Below are 14,520 nucleotides of genomic sequence, written 5' to 3' on the forward strand. Positions count from 1 at the left end.
GGGCTGATTGGTTTAGGGGTATGAAACTGGCTGCTTCCTGTTTGCTGATGACCTGTTAAGACACACACACAAACACACACACACGGAGAGAGAGCAGGTCTTCTGAGATTAACTTCCCCAGTAGATGTCAGTAAAACATCCCCATCCTCTCTTTATTCCCCCCTAACAATCTTTGCTCAGTGGCAGCTTTTAGAAATAAATACCAAATAATGTCAAATCACACTAAGCCTTTAATACCAGCTGCCCAATTCTCAAACGCAGCGTGGTAATAAATCAGACAGGAATCCACCTTTCAAACAAGACTGGAGCGGGTAAATCTCAATAAGTGCGAGTCAGTCATGATAAAGAGGGAGTCACTCTGCTGTTCAGAGAGAGGAGGAGGACGAGGAGGGAGAGCAGCTCAGGCCATACAATGTACTGTATACACAACGTGACAAAGAGCAGGTCTTCTTGGCTGTGCGTTCAGATAATCAACAGGCTGCTGGCAAAGGACCGAGTTCATGTAAAGGAACTAAATCTGAAGATGTGATACATAAAAATTTTAAATTCTGCTTTTGTCTACTTTCCATTTAGAGTCAGAGTCGAGCAAACGTATGAAATTGACTGTAACTGTTTGGTGATTTATTCTGTCTTGCTCCAAGATATTCAGAAACTGATTTGTCTCCCTCCCACTAGCGGATGGACCCCCCCACCCCTCCCTTCCCCTCCCTCTCTCCATGTTTGACTGGAAATAGGATTATAAAAGAATGGATATTGAATTTGCAGACTTCGGTTCGGCGTGTTTGCGGTGAGCTGTGGGTGACAGGAGAGGGTGTGTGGCGTTACACCGAGGGGGTCGTCTCTTCTCACACGGTGTATGAAAGTGTTGCCTTTTTCAAATCCGATCTCTCAGAGGTGAGTTCTGCAAACACCCCCCCCCCCAACAGCACCCCTCCCTCTTCAGATTTGCGCTCTCCTCGGTGCTGAAACCGGAAAAGTCTGCGTAAAGCTGCGCAAATTCCTGCCTCACCAGCCCCCCTCCCCCCCCGAATGGAAACACACAAATTACGCGGGCAAAACATTAAAAAAAAAAAAAATAATAATTACTTTCTCTACTAACAAGTGTAAGAAAATGAATGATCCAACTTGAGTCCAACACGTGAAATAAATTTGAAACAGTGTGCGCCTGAACCAAATCCTAACAAGCTAAATGAACCGATTTTCTTTGAAGACTGCTGCTAGATGTCTGATCCTGTCGGTGTGAGGTTTAATTGGTGTATTGACGGATTATATCTTTATTTTATTTTATTTTAAAATCACGTGTTGCTGCACTTGTGGCGGTAAACGCTGGAGCTGGTTTCCCCAAATCTAAAAGGCAAATAACGACTGTCATTATCGTCAAAAACAGAAGTGCCAGCCTACTTCTTATTGCTCTCTCTCTCTCTCTCTCTCTCTCTCACTCTCTCACACCCCCCCACCCCCCACTCCACTACCTCCCCACTTTTCCCTCGCTCAGCCGATGCGCTCTCCGTCTCCAAAGCCTGTCTCCAGAAGCATGTCCTCAGACATGCAGCCACGGTGCGATGAAGCGGACCAAGAGACGCCACCAGCATGACAGCATGAAAGCAGGTAAGTGCGCGCACACCTGAATCTCATGAACATATGAAATGTTTTCGCTGTTTCCTCTGATAAAACAAACAAACAAAAAAAGAGTCGATATTTCTGCAGCAGGTTTTACCTGGAGCTCTCTGGCCAGGAGATGTAGAGCGCTCGGTCACGGCAGCTTTTCATTGAGATGTCTCGGTGCTGGTTGCTGCCAGGGATCGAACTTGAGACTCCTCAGATACGGGACTCTCCCTCTGTAATTGTTGCTCCACACCTGTTATGATCCTCCAGTGCGTAAAAAGCCAAAACATCTTTTTCTTTTTTCTTTTTTTTAAATCAGCAAATATGAGGAAAAAGTATCTAACTTTTTTTTTCTTTTTTTTTTTTTTACACAAAGAAAAAAACGAATTCCTGTGTGACTGCAGTTTAAAAAAAAAAGAAAAAGATGTTTGGTATATCGTGTAGAAAACGGGGCTGCCAATATCTACCGGAGGGGGAAGCCTTGAATGATGAGCACAAGGACAACGAAATGTTTTACGCTTGATCCACAGCTGCTTGTGCCATATGGCGCATCGTAGACGCAGAGGGAGGAGGACCGAACTTTATTTCATGTACTTTGTCCTGAGCGTCCGCAGCTGATTTTCTCTCAGTATGAAATAGAATATATTGCTGTCTTCATTTTTCAGCCGAAAACATCCATTCACCCAGGAGGCTGCGCGCTGTCTTGTCATATATCCGGTGCAATAAGCGCTGGTTAACCCTCCCTCCGTCGTTTAAATAACCGTGTTTGGTTTTTAAATGCGGAATAAATGCGAAAGGGTTTATTGGTCATTTTTTTGCCCTCGTGCCACTCCGATGCGCTTTGGATAAACGCGTGCCCTCATTTAACAGCTGGTTCAGTTTCTCAGTGTCTAACATCAGAAAGCAAATCACTACAGAATCAAACGTCCTGATCTGTGTTGAACCCCCCCCCCCCCCCCCCACCCCCCAGCCTCCTCTTTCACGTCTAATGGTGCATTTTGGCGGCAGAGACGCAGATCTGTGTGAGTCTATATTTGCCCAGAAGCAGTTTCCTCTCTTGTCTCCTCAATTCGATCAACCTCGCTCGATTTCAGCACAGGAGGTTGCAGACAATGCAGAGAGAGAGAGAGAGAGAGAGAGAGAGAGAGAGAGAGAGAGAGAGTGTGAGAGAGAGAGAGAGACAGAGAGAGAGAGAGAGAAATATACACGTTCAATGCTGCAGTGTGATTCCTGTGTGTTCATGTCAACGAAACGACAACAAAGCGTTGTAATCATATAGGCTAAACACTGAGCTCTACAAACCTCTTTAAGAATGAGAGGTGATGTCGCTCCGCTGCCACGAGCCCGTGTACGTGCGTAAAAGCGCAACGGAAGAAGCGGATCAGACTTGAGACGGCAGGTTTGTGTCGGACTGGTGTGGCTGTTATAGTTGAGATGTTTTTTACGCACAGAGTGGATCTCTCTCTCTCTTTCTCTCTCTCCCGAATCTCGCTTTTTGGATGACGTGCAGTGGTTTTGTTGCGCACAAATCCACCGGAGGAGTCGATATCCAGAGGTAAAGCTGCTGTTTTATCGAGCTTGTACGACACAGTTGGAGGCTATTTCTCCCGTTTTCTTACAATCAGGTTTACAGTTATAGTTATAACAGTTTATTCAGATTCTGATGGAAACCGGAGCCAAAAAACAAACAAAAAAACGCAGATGTCTGTTCCTCCTTTCACTTGGCAGGATACATCAGTGCAGGGGAACTGATAGCTGGATGCAGGTTCTACTTTTGGATCATTTCAGTGGTTTGTTTTTCTGGTCAAACTAAAAACGAAAAAACTGAGGCTCAAACGCTGCTTCTAAATATGTAAAAAAAAAAGATTCTTGCTGTTATTTCTGCACTGGGAGAAAGAAAAAGTATGTGAGGACTTCATGGTAACACAGTATATATAGGTTGTGATTATTAGCTGCTGGGGTCCTAAATAAATACTGCAAATGGAGTTCACCTGTGGCACCAACATCTGCGCAGAGACTTGTAGTCGTCTGACATATGTTGTTGTGGCAGTGTGTGAATGAGAGCTGTGGCTCGACCTTGATTTAGTCGCTGGCAGTAATTGGTTTTGTTTTGAGGAGAGTCTAATGTCGCCTTTTGTGGCTGTTATTGTGACAGTGTGTTCCCACAGGTGTGTGTAGGTCGATGTTGGTTTTTGTTCTTGCACATTCAGGCAGAGCTCCAGCTTGGAATTTGATCTGGTGTGTTGCCAAAAAGAGGAGGAGGAGGGGGGAGGGGGTTTTGCATTTTGCTACTGTCTGGAATCCATTAGAAAGTTTCAGTTTATTGAAATAGCGCTGCAGGGGAGCAGGTGAACACTTACAGCTGATCCAAAAAAGATAACCTGTAACAAACAATTTACACTTTTTGTGCTTTTTCTTGGAAATTTTCTTTTTTTTTTTGGTGGGCACTTCATCATGACTGGGTCCTTCACCTGCTCCCAACACTTGAACCAAAGGCGAAACAGAAGAACCATTTGTTTGCCTGTAGATAAAGATTTTTGAAAACCTATTATGTTCCCACAGAAAACACAATTTGCACGGCCACAAAAAAAAAAACCTTCAGGTTTCATAAATCACCCTACACAATCAACACAACCTCTTAAACCACAGCCAGAGATGGAAGAACCACTTCAGACTAACGGTTAATAGTTCCATTTAGCGAGCAGAAGACGATCTGGAGTCATATTTGTATTGAATAATCACATTTTAATCCTGTGTTATTGCAGAAAATGTGATTATCAAGTGCAGCTGAAAACACAGTCCATTTTATTTTAATATGGCAACGTGCTAACAACTTAAACAGTCGCTATTTCACTGTAATGATCATGTCTTTTAACATGTATTTTTAATTTACTTTGGCTTAATGTCCTTCGCATTATTACAAGGGTGAGGCACATTTGTGAGAGCGCTTTAATGCCTTATTTACATCAACAGAAAACATCAAGACCTTAAAGAGAGCTGGATATAAGTGGGCTCTTTATAAAAATAGCCATATTTTTTATATGAATAATGTGGTTCCACCTGTCCTGGCCCTGCTCTTTTTTTTTCGGTGCAAGTTTCCAGAAGTGTCTTGCGACTTGTTGCTGCTCATTTCCCGTCATCGTCCTGTTTGACATCCTGATGTTGATGGATGAGGTTTGGATGCACCGTGACTGAACAGTTACTCGACAGCGGGGGGGGGGGGGGTCTATTTCTGCCAGCCCACTGAGGTTTGCCAAGGTCAGACGCGTGGTTTTGTTTCTTTTACACCTCCTTCCCCTAACTATTGATATTACATTAGAGATGCAGATATTATACTGTGTGCATAATGTTCACTAGAGTGGGGGGGTGGGGGGGGGGGTGATAGCAGATCATGGCATGCATCGATTTGTATGTTCTGTGTGGCTAGCAATTATGCAGGAATATTGCCTATTGGCATATTGGTTCATGCAGATGGGAGTAAAATTCAGAGTATCTGAATGAGTGGATAGTATTTTCACAAGATCATAAATTCTTGCAGATGAAGCATCTAAAAGTGATGCTTGTTGCCCCCTGTGGTGAAAATGTGACATGGACAGGTGCGCACACACACACACACACACACACACACACACACACACACACACACACACACACACACACCAAAATGAATGACTCTTTACCTGGTCACACTCACATGGAGGACAGAGAGAGGAGGAGACTCGTGCCAATGCTGCTACCTACTTGCTAAAGCTGTGTTTCTGGCAGAGGTGGTAACCGTGTTATAGAGGCGACGTTGCTAAAGTTAAATTTAGCTGGTGGGGTGCCTCATTCCATGGACATAAGCTCCTCGGTTGTAGAGCGGCTGCACAGTGCACATTAGTGAATCTGTGTAGCTGGCACACACAGAAAGGAATGTCTAATTATCACGCTTTCAACCGCAGAAGGCTCCTATATTTGCACTGAGCTCCTGCTCTAATCGCTTTCTTTTCCTATCATTACACACTTATTTATTTTTTATTTATTTATTTTTTTACGCAATTAAAATGTTTGTTTTTCTTCTTCCCTCCGTGCGGATGAGCCAGGAAGTCCATGCAGTGTCGGCTGGGCGTTGAAGAGAAGGTCTAATTGAGCAGGGACCGAAGAATGGGTTCGGCTAATGTGTGGAAATTTGGTGGAAGAGATAAAAAGGGATTCTGTGAAGGGGCTTTTACATAACAGTGAACATGTCGTGTACAAGTGTGTGTGTGTGTGTGTGTGAGGATGAAGGTTGTGCCAGTGAAAAGGAGAATGGATGAGGATGTATTTGACTTGCATTTATCTAAATATGGTTTTATAAGCTTAAACGTCCGTGTTTCCCGCACAGATTTCCATGTGCTGATACTGAATCTTCAGCTACAAATGGCTGGTGTTCACTTCAGCAGTGCTCCTTATCAGATGCTGAGTGATTGCAGAGCTTTACAATATGAGTGTGCCACCAAACCGCGGCACGAAGTGGCATTGATTGGAAAGGATAGAGAGGAGGGAGATTCCTCCTTAAGGTCATTATCTAGCAGACAGAGAGTGTTGGACGAAACAAACCAGAGTAATTGCATTTATAACAAAAGACTCGGGATCAATGGAGTAAGCGCTACTTACAGCATTGTGTCAGCATATTTCATCAACATACAAATGGATTCAGTGACCCTGTAATTGCTCATAAAAATCTACTCTATGAAATCAGTTCAGCATCTCCCTGAAGTATGAAGTCTGTGTGGACCCACATTTCCTGTGATTCAGAAAGTGAATCATGATTCATGCACCAACACATTTGAGGGATTTGACACGCAGACGACATGAAAGAGACTTGTTTCACTCTAGTGCAGCGTCGAGCTATGATTTACTGTCAGTCTGTGTATCAGAAACTAAGTTAATACAGATTATTTTGTTATTATTATTCCTGGTAAAGGCAGCGGTGGCAGTCACAATATGCAAAACAGGAGTCACATTATTTTAATCCTGGATTAACAGACTGTTTGGCCACTTGGGGGCAGCAGAAACGAGCTGTAAACACAATATTGACCCATTTTCACCCTTTACACTTTTTAGCAAACAGTCGCTAATTTAGCTTACACACCCGACACGTGGAGCAACATTAGCATTCATAGAGTTGTGTTTCTGGCCGCCTGATGAATGCAAGTACAGCATTCATCCTCTTACAAGCTCTGTTTTAGTCTTTTTTAACTTCATGTCTGATTCTTTAGCTGCTAAATGCTCTGCTATGTTTGCTAGCTAGCTGCTAGCTTTGTCTGTTTGCTGTTTGGTGCTGGGCAGGTAGCAGGTAGCATATGACTGCCTACTGCTGCTGGGGAAAAAAAAAAAAGAAAGCGGTAAGACTGAAACAAAACAGTAAAGTTATTGGCTGTAAAAACCATAAGCCTGTCATGTGATCCTATGGCTTTTACAGGTAGAGGTACCAGGTACCGGCACCAGTTTAAACTGTTTAGATTTCCGGAGTAGGACATTTTTTAAGAGCTTGTCAGCATTTTCAGGCAGTTGTTGAGACATCTGATAGTTCAGAGTATTAATAGCTAGTTGGATAGAACTATAGCCTGTAAGCAAATAAACAGCACTGTTTGGAAGCTGTAACTCATCAGATTTAGTTGATACTGCCCCAAAGTTTTAGCTTCAAGATGCATATCGTCACATTTTTGTGTTGTGATATATTGTGCAATGCTGTATCATTACAGCTCTTGTATATACCTGTTTGTTTCAACAGGAGTGCCATCAGCCGTTAGAGCAGAAACACAAGATTAGATAACTGTATAAATAATTGCACTGTAACCTGAATATGGCTTGCAGCAGGATTAATGTCACTAAAATCTGGAGATGACTCTTCAGGTGGAGTAAGTACCCCTGCTTTTAACCAAAACAGGTTGCCATGGTGATACTGAATTAGGATTTGTTCAGATGTTTGTGAATAGCAAAGAAGAGTGACATCTCAGTCAGTCAGCCCTCAAAACAACGTGTTAAGTTATTATATGAATAACAAAACAATGTTTTCCCTTCAGTTGCGCTCACTTTACATCGTCCTTGACAGTACAACTTTACAATATCAGATAGTCCTTTCACCCCGGCATTGTTTGTCTCCATTTTACACCAGCATAATAGACCCATATCAGCCACTGTGGAAAATCTGAACAGCAGTTGCGTTGCGACAGCAGCAGCGGCGGCAGCAGTTGTAGTACAACCCTCAAAAATCTCTGGAGATCCCTTTGAATGTGCTCTGCTTCCAAAAGCCTCAGGTGTTCCTCAGTCTTGCCGCTCATCCAGCAATAATGTCGAGCGGCCATTCCCTGCTCTTAATTACTCTAAGCCTCAGCACCAGATAATTCCAGCCAGCTACTTCAAACTCTAGCTCTGCCTTTATCATCGGCTCCATAAAACATTCATTGTGCCTGTCTGCTCTCATTGGACCTTGGCAGGGAGGGGTTACTGTAATTGCCAGCAGTCCTAATTCCTCTATGATGAGAGATTGTAAAACAGGAGACAAAAAAGAAAGAAAAAGGTTGAATCAAGCTTCCCCTCTTACCTATAGCGCACACACATTCACACAAAGAGAAAGGCGAACAGTTTGAAGAGAGTTTGGTGATGTAGGTAAAAAGGGAAAAAGAAAGTAGGAATGAGTCCAGACAGTGATTACTTTTTCTAATTTTTTGTGCTGCAACTTTAGCTCCGGCTGGTGTCACAAGTTCTTGTAAACGGCGCCGACATGACAGGCCGCCTTAATGTCTCACTGTGCCGCTGCAGATGCTGCTTGTGTGCCGTTTTGGTTTTTTTTGAAGGAGCCCTGTGTGACTTTTTCTTCTTGTGGGCCAGGAGCACTAACAAGCAATTAGCCAACAGGAAGAGCGCTTGGTATTTCAGGGGACGAAATCCAAGCTTACAAAGTCAAACGCTGCTCTCTCTCTTTTTTTTTTCTTTTGACAGGACCGTTTGCTTGTTCCAGGAAACAAAAGCTACAGCAGATAGAAAAGTAACTTAAAATCATTTAGACAGATAAAGAAGACAGAGGGGGAACATCTGACTGAGCTTTTTTTTTTTTTTTTCCAATAATGACCAAAACCTTGACATGGCAAGACTATCTATTGAATACACCTTAGTTTTGTTGATTTCACACAGATTACACTACAGTGTGTGCAATGCATTAGAAGTAGCCGAGCGTTAATCCATCTACTTTTAAGTGCAAGTCAATGAGCTGCTGGCAGCTGACTTCTATTTGAATGGGCAATAAAAGTCAAACTGTACTCCTGCAGGTATTGCTGTCCTAATTACAGACCTGCCTGAAGCTGATAAACAGGAATGATTGCCAGATGGAGGCACCTTGTGCTTAATGCCAATAATGAATCACTGCTAATGCAAACTCTCGCTCTCTGAGCTGACCGGTGAAACAGCAGTGCGTATCAAGATGGTCAGCATTAGAGGAAACATCAGCCACATGTTTCAGCATCTGTTGCGACCAAAATCGGCAACTAGCAGACGTACCAGAACGGTTAGCGTAGTTAGCATCTTTTGTTCGTTTATGTTGTTGTTAGCTCGTAACTGGCAGTGGCTGACAGAGTGTTAATGGTTGTGCTCATGCAAACTCTCTCTCTCTGTACTGACAAAGTTTCAGGATTATTTAGCCCCGCCCCCTGTCCCCACAAGTTGACGGGATTGGTTCCTTACGTTATATGACATGAGACCCTGGCTGTCTGAATCTGTTTTTCATGAGAATGTCATTGGTTCCCTGCAGTTCCAAGCTGGAAATACTCATGGCGCTGACTGCTTATATTGCTCATGATATCGTGTCATATATAAAAAACCATATGGACATGTTAACAAGGTTAAAAACTTGATTTTAATCAGAGGGGGTCTTTAAGGTCTGCCTTCCATTAGCTGAAACCTGGAGGTATAACTGTTGCTATGAAGAAAATATGCTTTGTAACATCCTTTTTACAAACGTGAAAGATATGCTAAAGTTCCGACTTAGCCTCAGGGCTGCAAATGATTATCACTGACTCATACTTTGCAAATGTCCCTAAACAAACCTTTGAATTGTGCGCTTGAAATCCCATTCATCAGTCAGGTTTGAGATACTCTCAAAGAAGATACATCTGTACTTACAAGCTTAATCATTATTCTGTGTTAGGAAAGCCCAGGGACACATTTTGCTAAGAATTTGAGAGATTTACTCCCCTGTGACCAGCACAAGTTCATTAACCCGAAGCCACCGGTAAAAATGAAACGGCACATTCACCCTCCGTTTATTTTCGCAATGAAAGATATCTCTCCATGGGGCATTGACGAGGTATTTAATTCCTCTCCATTCCAGTGAAAGGAATGCCATTTTAAAAAGCGCAAGAACTCCGACTTTCCTCTCTGCCAGAGTCTCGATAATCACTCATTTAAGAAAACATTTTGCTGAAGAAGTTTTTCTCTAAGGTTCAGAAAATGTCTTCTATGCAACAGGAGAAAAAAAACAAACAAAGAAACAAACAAAGGTCCAGGCAGTTTACAGACTGTGTATGAAACAGCTTCCCTCTTCACATTCCCGGTGAGAAAAAAAAGGCCATGTGTGAAATCAAGGCTGAATTAGAGCTGCTTCTGAGACAGATGGCTTGACACGAAGCTCAATACTGTGTAAACACTCAACAGATAAACACTGGTCCCGACCCTGGATATTGTGGATCAAATAAAGAAAAAAAAGAAGAAAAAAAAAAAAGGTACAACTCATCCTCTCCACGCCTGGAGAGCAACTGAAGCCCCGAGCTGAGGCGGTGAGGTTGTGGGAGAGAGCGGAGGCTGCTATGCATCCCATCCTGAGCCGATATTATTAAGCCCAGTGACAATCATTGTCTGTTATTGTTATTGGATCCTGTGTCAGCTCTCGGTTTGTTCCTGTGCTTTTGCAAGTGAAGCCCTGTTTATTGCCTCAGGTGTAAATCGGGTTCATCCTGTGTTTCTTTTAATGGCCCGAGGCCTTGTAAACTGTAGTTTTCTTTTATGTGGTCAGCCGCCTCCGATTTATGGACTCTGTCCACACTGTCTTTTTAAAAGTAAACGTGGGACAGAGCCCAGATAATGGTTGTAAATACCACTGTCTCGTTTGATGGCATTTGGTGGATGTCTGTCTCCCCCCCCCCCCCAGAAAAGACAACTGTCCCGTTTTTTGTGGCGCCTTGGGGGACGGCAGAGGAAATCACTGGAGTATACAGACTTACAGTTATTCCAAGTTGCACAGGAAACGAGGTCATGAAATACTTCCACAGGATAAACATGACCGGGTTATTTAAAGACACAAAACATAGCCTGAGATTACATGTACACTTGATAAGTGCAGCGTGACTGAGTCGTCTGAGACCTGGACGTCTCGCTTCCTCCCCTCAGGCCTCACCATGAGACGCCAGTGGACATTGTACTTCATCCAAAGCTTTGTACAGACCCATGGTCTGGTTTGACATTCTGAAAAGAAGATCCCTGAAGGTCGGTGTAACTCGTTTCCAGGTGAATGATTTGACATTTTGGAAGAAAATGCCAGCAAGAAGGAAATTGGGCACTTCTTAGGTTATTCAGGCTTGTGTGCGTGAATACGTGTTTGTGAAACTTGTAGGGCTTCTTCTGCATTCTGCAGCAGGCTCACGCTCCACTTCTGTAGATTTCCCAACCAGTTTTTTTTTTTTTTTTTTTTGAACCTCTCTGGCCTCCCGTTGAGCCGCCTCGCTGTGTCAGAGCGAGGAGCCCATTTGAAATGCTGTTATTTGACTTGACAGGAACAGGACTGCCGACAGAGTCCAGAGACTACACTGTGTCAGTGGAACACAAACAGACTGTGGGATAGATTCACTGTGTGAGGCACCCGCCGCCCCTGTGTTCACACTCTCTGATGGCCCTTTTTGACAGCCCTCTCACAAACAAAGGAGACAAAGCAGAGAAAAGACATGTCTGACCATATGAAACCACTTTGACAGAGTGAAACAAGTTCTTACCCGTGACTCTTTGTATCACTTAGTTTATCAAATAGCATTTTTGAGTATCTACATTCAGTATGTAACCCCTCTTTTTGTCTCTCCTCATCTGCCCCCTCTGGTTGAAAGTTTAAAGTCTGTTTCACCCAGCGTCCTTAGTGGTGTGGTGATGTCACAGCGTACCGACACACCCTGGAGTACACTTCTCCATCACTGCCTCAAGGTGAGAAGTTGAACCTCTTTCAGCTCATGTTCAGCTGAAACGTACATACATATATCCAATCAAACAAGGTTTGGGCCAACAAGATAACTGCACCGGACTTTGTTAGCTCATAGGTTATCGTAGCTAGCTGAGGGATAACATGGATCGAAGGCGTGCGTCAGAGACTCTAGCTCGCCAAGACACACCCAGTTTTCAGTGATCAAAATTATACCCCGCCTCCATATTCAACTGGAAAATACGCCACAAAGCTAAAGACGCTACATCATATTACAGAACATAAAGACAGATTAACTGCCATTTCACTGTGCCGTTCAAAAAAAACCCTTTTCAACTGGACGATCTGAAAGCGCAATCAGGGACCGTTGCTACGTCTCCACAGCTGCCTCTGCTTTGTTTGTCAGTCAGGAGAGGAGTACAAGAGACAAGGTCGTCCCACTTCTCTCCAATTTTACACAGTTTTCCAGTCCAATCAATACTGCCCAACATGGCAACTAAATCAGAGCGGTCTCATTCCCCAGTCGCCTGATAATTGGAAGCTGTTAGCATGGAAGACGGGACAGGAGTGTCGATTGGTTCGGCTTCTTGCTTTTGTTGGAATGAGACCGAGGCTGATTTGCTTTGTGCTAAAAGCTCAAACTCAAGTGCTGAATGTTTTAAGTGAAAGTGGCACTTTGTCATTGTCCACTTTTGTTAGTCACAGACGTTAAAAAGCCTCGAATATTTACTGGGAGGAAAAAAAAAAAAATTCCAGGAAGTTGTAGGAACTAAACGCTTCAGTGCTTCTAGAGTTTACTGAGTTGCCAAACTACTTAGCCAAGACGCATAAATTAAGAAAGTGTTAGTAAAAGAAGATGGTTTAAAGGGAACTGACAAATGTTTAAATGTTTTTAATTGATTAGAAATAACAAAAGATATAAATGGAAATGGCCTGGGTCACTTTAAACAGGTCTCTGGTGCAGATAACTTCCTGTATTGCCGGCGTTGTCTCTGACTTTTCATACATACTCTTCAAACTGTGAGCCTCGCTGAGTCCTATTTATTGGCTAGTTCTCGGATCCTAATGAGACTCATACAGTAATTAGTGCTTTATTAAAAAGGCAGGTGAACTGGAAAGGTCAACCAGTTTGCCAAAAGCACAGACAGTGACAACATTCATTATAAGAGCGTTTCTACAGGTGCCTAATCAGAGTGATTAAAGGGTAGTCTGTTTTCAATCTGATCCAATTAATGTCCAATAAAGATACAAATAAAGGTCACATAAGATAAAAAATACAATTTTTAGAGAAAATGCTAAAAATGTTTGACATTATACTCATCAATTATGAATAATTCCTGTTGTTTCCAACTGTAGGTTTTGCATTTAAAGCCAGAAATAGACTAAAATTAGAGAAAAAGAAAAACTTTAATACAATATAAAAGTGATGTGACCTCGATATTTCATTCCAGTGCAGGACTTCAATACTTTAAAGCCCCTCATTAGTTTTTCGTCTCAGTCAAGTGAAGCAAGAAAGTTTTATGCCCTCAGAAAAACTTCCTTATTAGGAAATACACTTACCTCCGTAGATAAATGAACACAAACCTTGTATCGCCGTGATCCTATCTTTAAATTACACTTCAATGTGCGTGGGCGAGCGAGCGTGTCTCCGGCGTAATTACGGCCTCGTTGAACGACCTCTGACTCAGAAGTGACTGGAAGTTGAGCGCAAAATGTGGATGCTGAGAGAGCGCGGCTGAATCATCTTGTCCTTGAGGTCGCTTAACTTTCTCTCTGCGATACTAGAGATGCACGGAGAGAGAGACAGAGAGAGAGAGAGAGAGAGAGAGAGAGAGAGAGAGAGAGAGAGAGAGACAGTGCCTCACTTTCGAGAGCTGTAAACTGTGAAAACTGCTCACCGAACAAACATAAAAATTTCCTCGGCCTCCGCGTACGGCCCTGTCGTGGTCGTACATGTTAATTGCTCTGGGTCATTAGTTACCCAGGTCTACCCCCAGGTCCGATTTGATATGTTTTTCTGCTTCACAGATCAAGACATTTGCTCCCTAGAGAGAGGCGCCATCATACAAGTTAAATGATGATAATGATTCCTTCAGCCCAACAGATTCATTATGGCGACCATCTTGTCAGGTATCACATTCCTGGAATTAATCCAAAGGGAGCTAAATCCCCATTCCTCCTCCTGGAGTTAATTGCAAATCACGGTGTCACTTTTCATGGTGCCGCGACCGTCCCTTGAGTGCAGCTCGTCCAATTATCTGTTGGCTGGTGATTTATTTGGTCACTTCTTTTCTCCTTCCGTCCACGCACCAGCATCCCTCATTCACACTCCCCGCTCTCCCTCTCCCCCACTTCATCACTCTGCTTATCCTATGTCCTCGCACCTCTCATCTTTCCACCCCCCACCCCCCCAACACCTCTCCTCTCCGTGTTAGGGCTCTTTCTCCAGAGCAGTAATGGTCTTGGTTCAACCTGCTGGGGCTTAATAATGAAGCTGCTGCCCTAGAAAAGCCATGTTAATGTTGACTCTGGGATCAGATTCTGTTCCAAGACACACAGCAGTGACAAATGAATGTGCCAGTTTGAGCCAACCGAGCTCAATAAACAGCACATATAGACCCCGTGGCTTTGACATAGAACTGGGAGCTGAGAAGCTTTGCGGACAGATTATGGAGAAAATAGAAATTCAAATTCGCTCATCGGGGGACGTTCAA

General features: G+C 43.3%; 1 protein-coding gene across 2 annotated transcripts in view; it reads left to right on the top strand.

The window, feature by feature from the left end:
• Positions 1 to 1,475: 1,475 nt before the first annotated feature.
• The window catches only part of chrm2a (cholinergic receptor, muscarinic 2a), a 68,997-nt gene continuing 55,952 nt past the window's right edge, over positions 1,476 to 14,520 (top strand). The window contains exon 1 of one of the 2 annotated variants that reach the window (XM_056367614.1): positions 1,476 to 1,608. The gene's annotated coding sequence lies outside the window, so the exon portion shown is untranslated. Of the gene's footprint in view, positions 1,609 to 2,835; positions 3,161 to 14,520 lie in introns of those variants that run through there. The other variant, XM_056367613.1, reaches the window with a different exon arrangement.

Source organism: Seriola aureovittata, chromosome 22 (assembly GCF_021018895.1).
Source record: "Seriola aureovittata isolate HTS-2021-v1 ecotype China chromosome 22, ASM2101889v1, whole genome shotgun sequence".
NCBI classification, from domain to species: Eukaryota; Metazoa; Chordata; class Actinopteri; order Carangiformes; family Carangidae; genus Seriola; species Seriola aureovittata.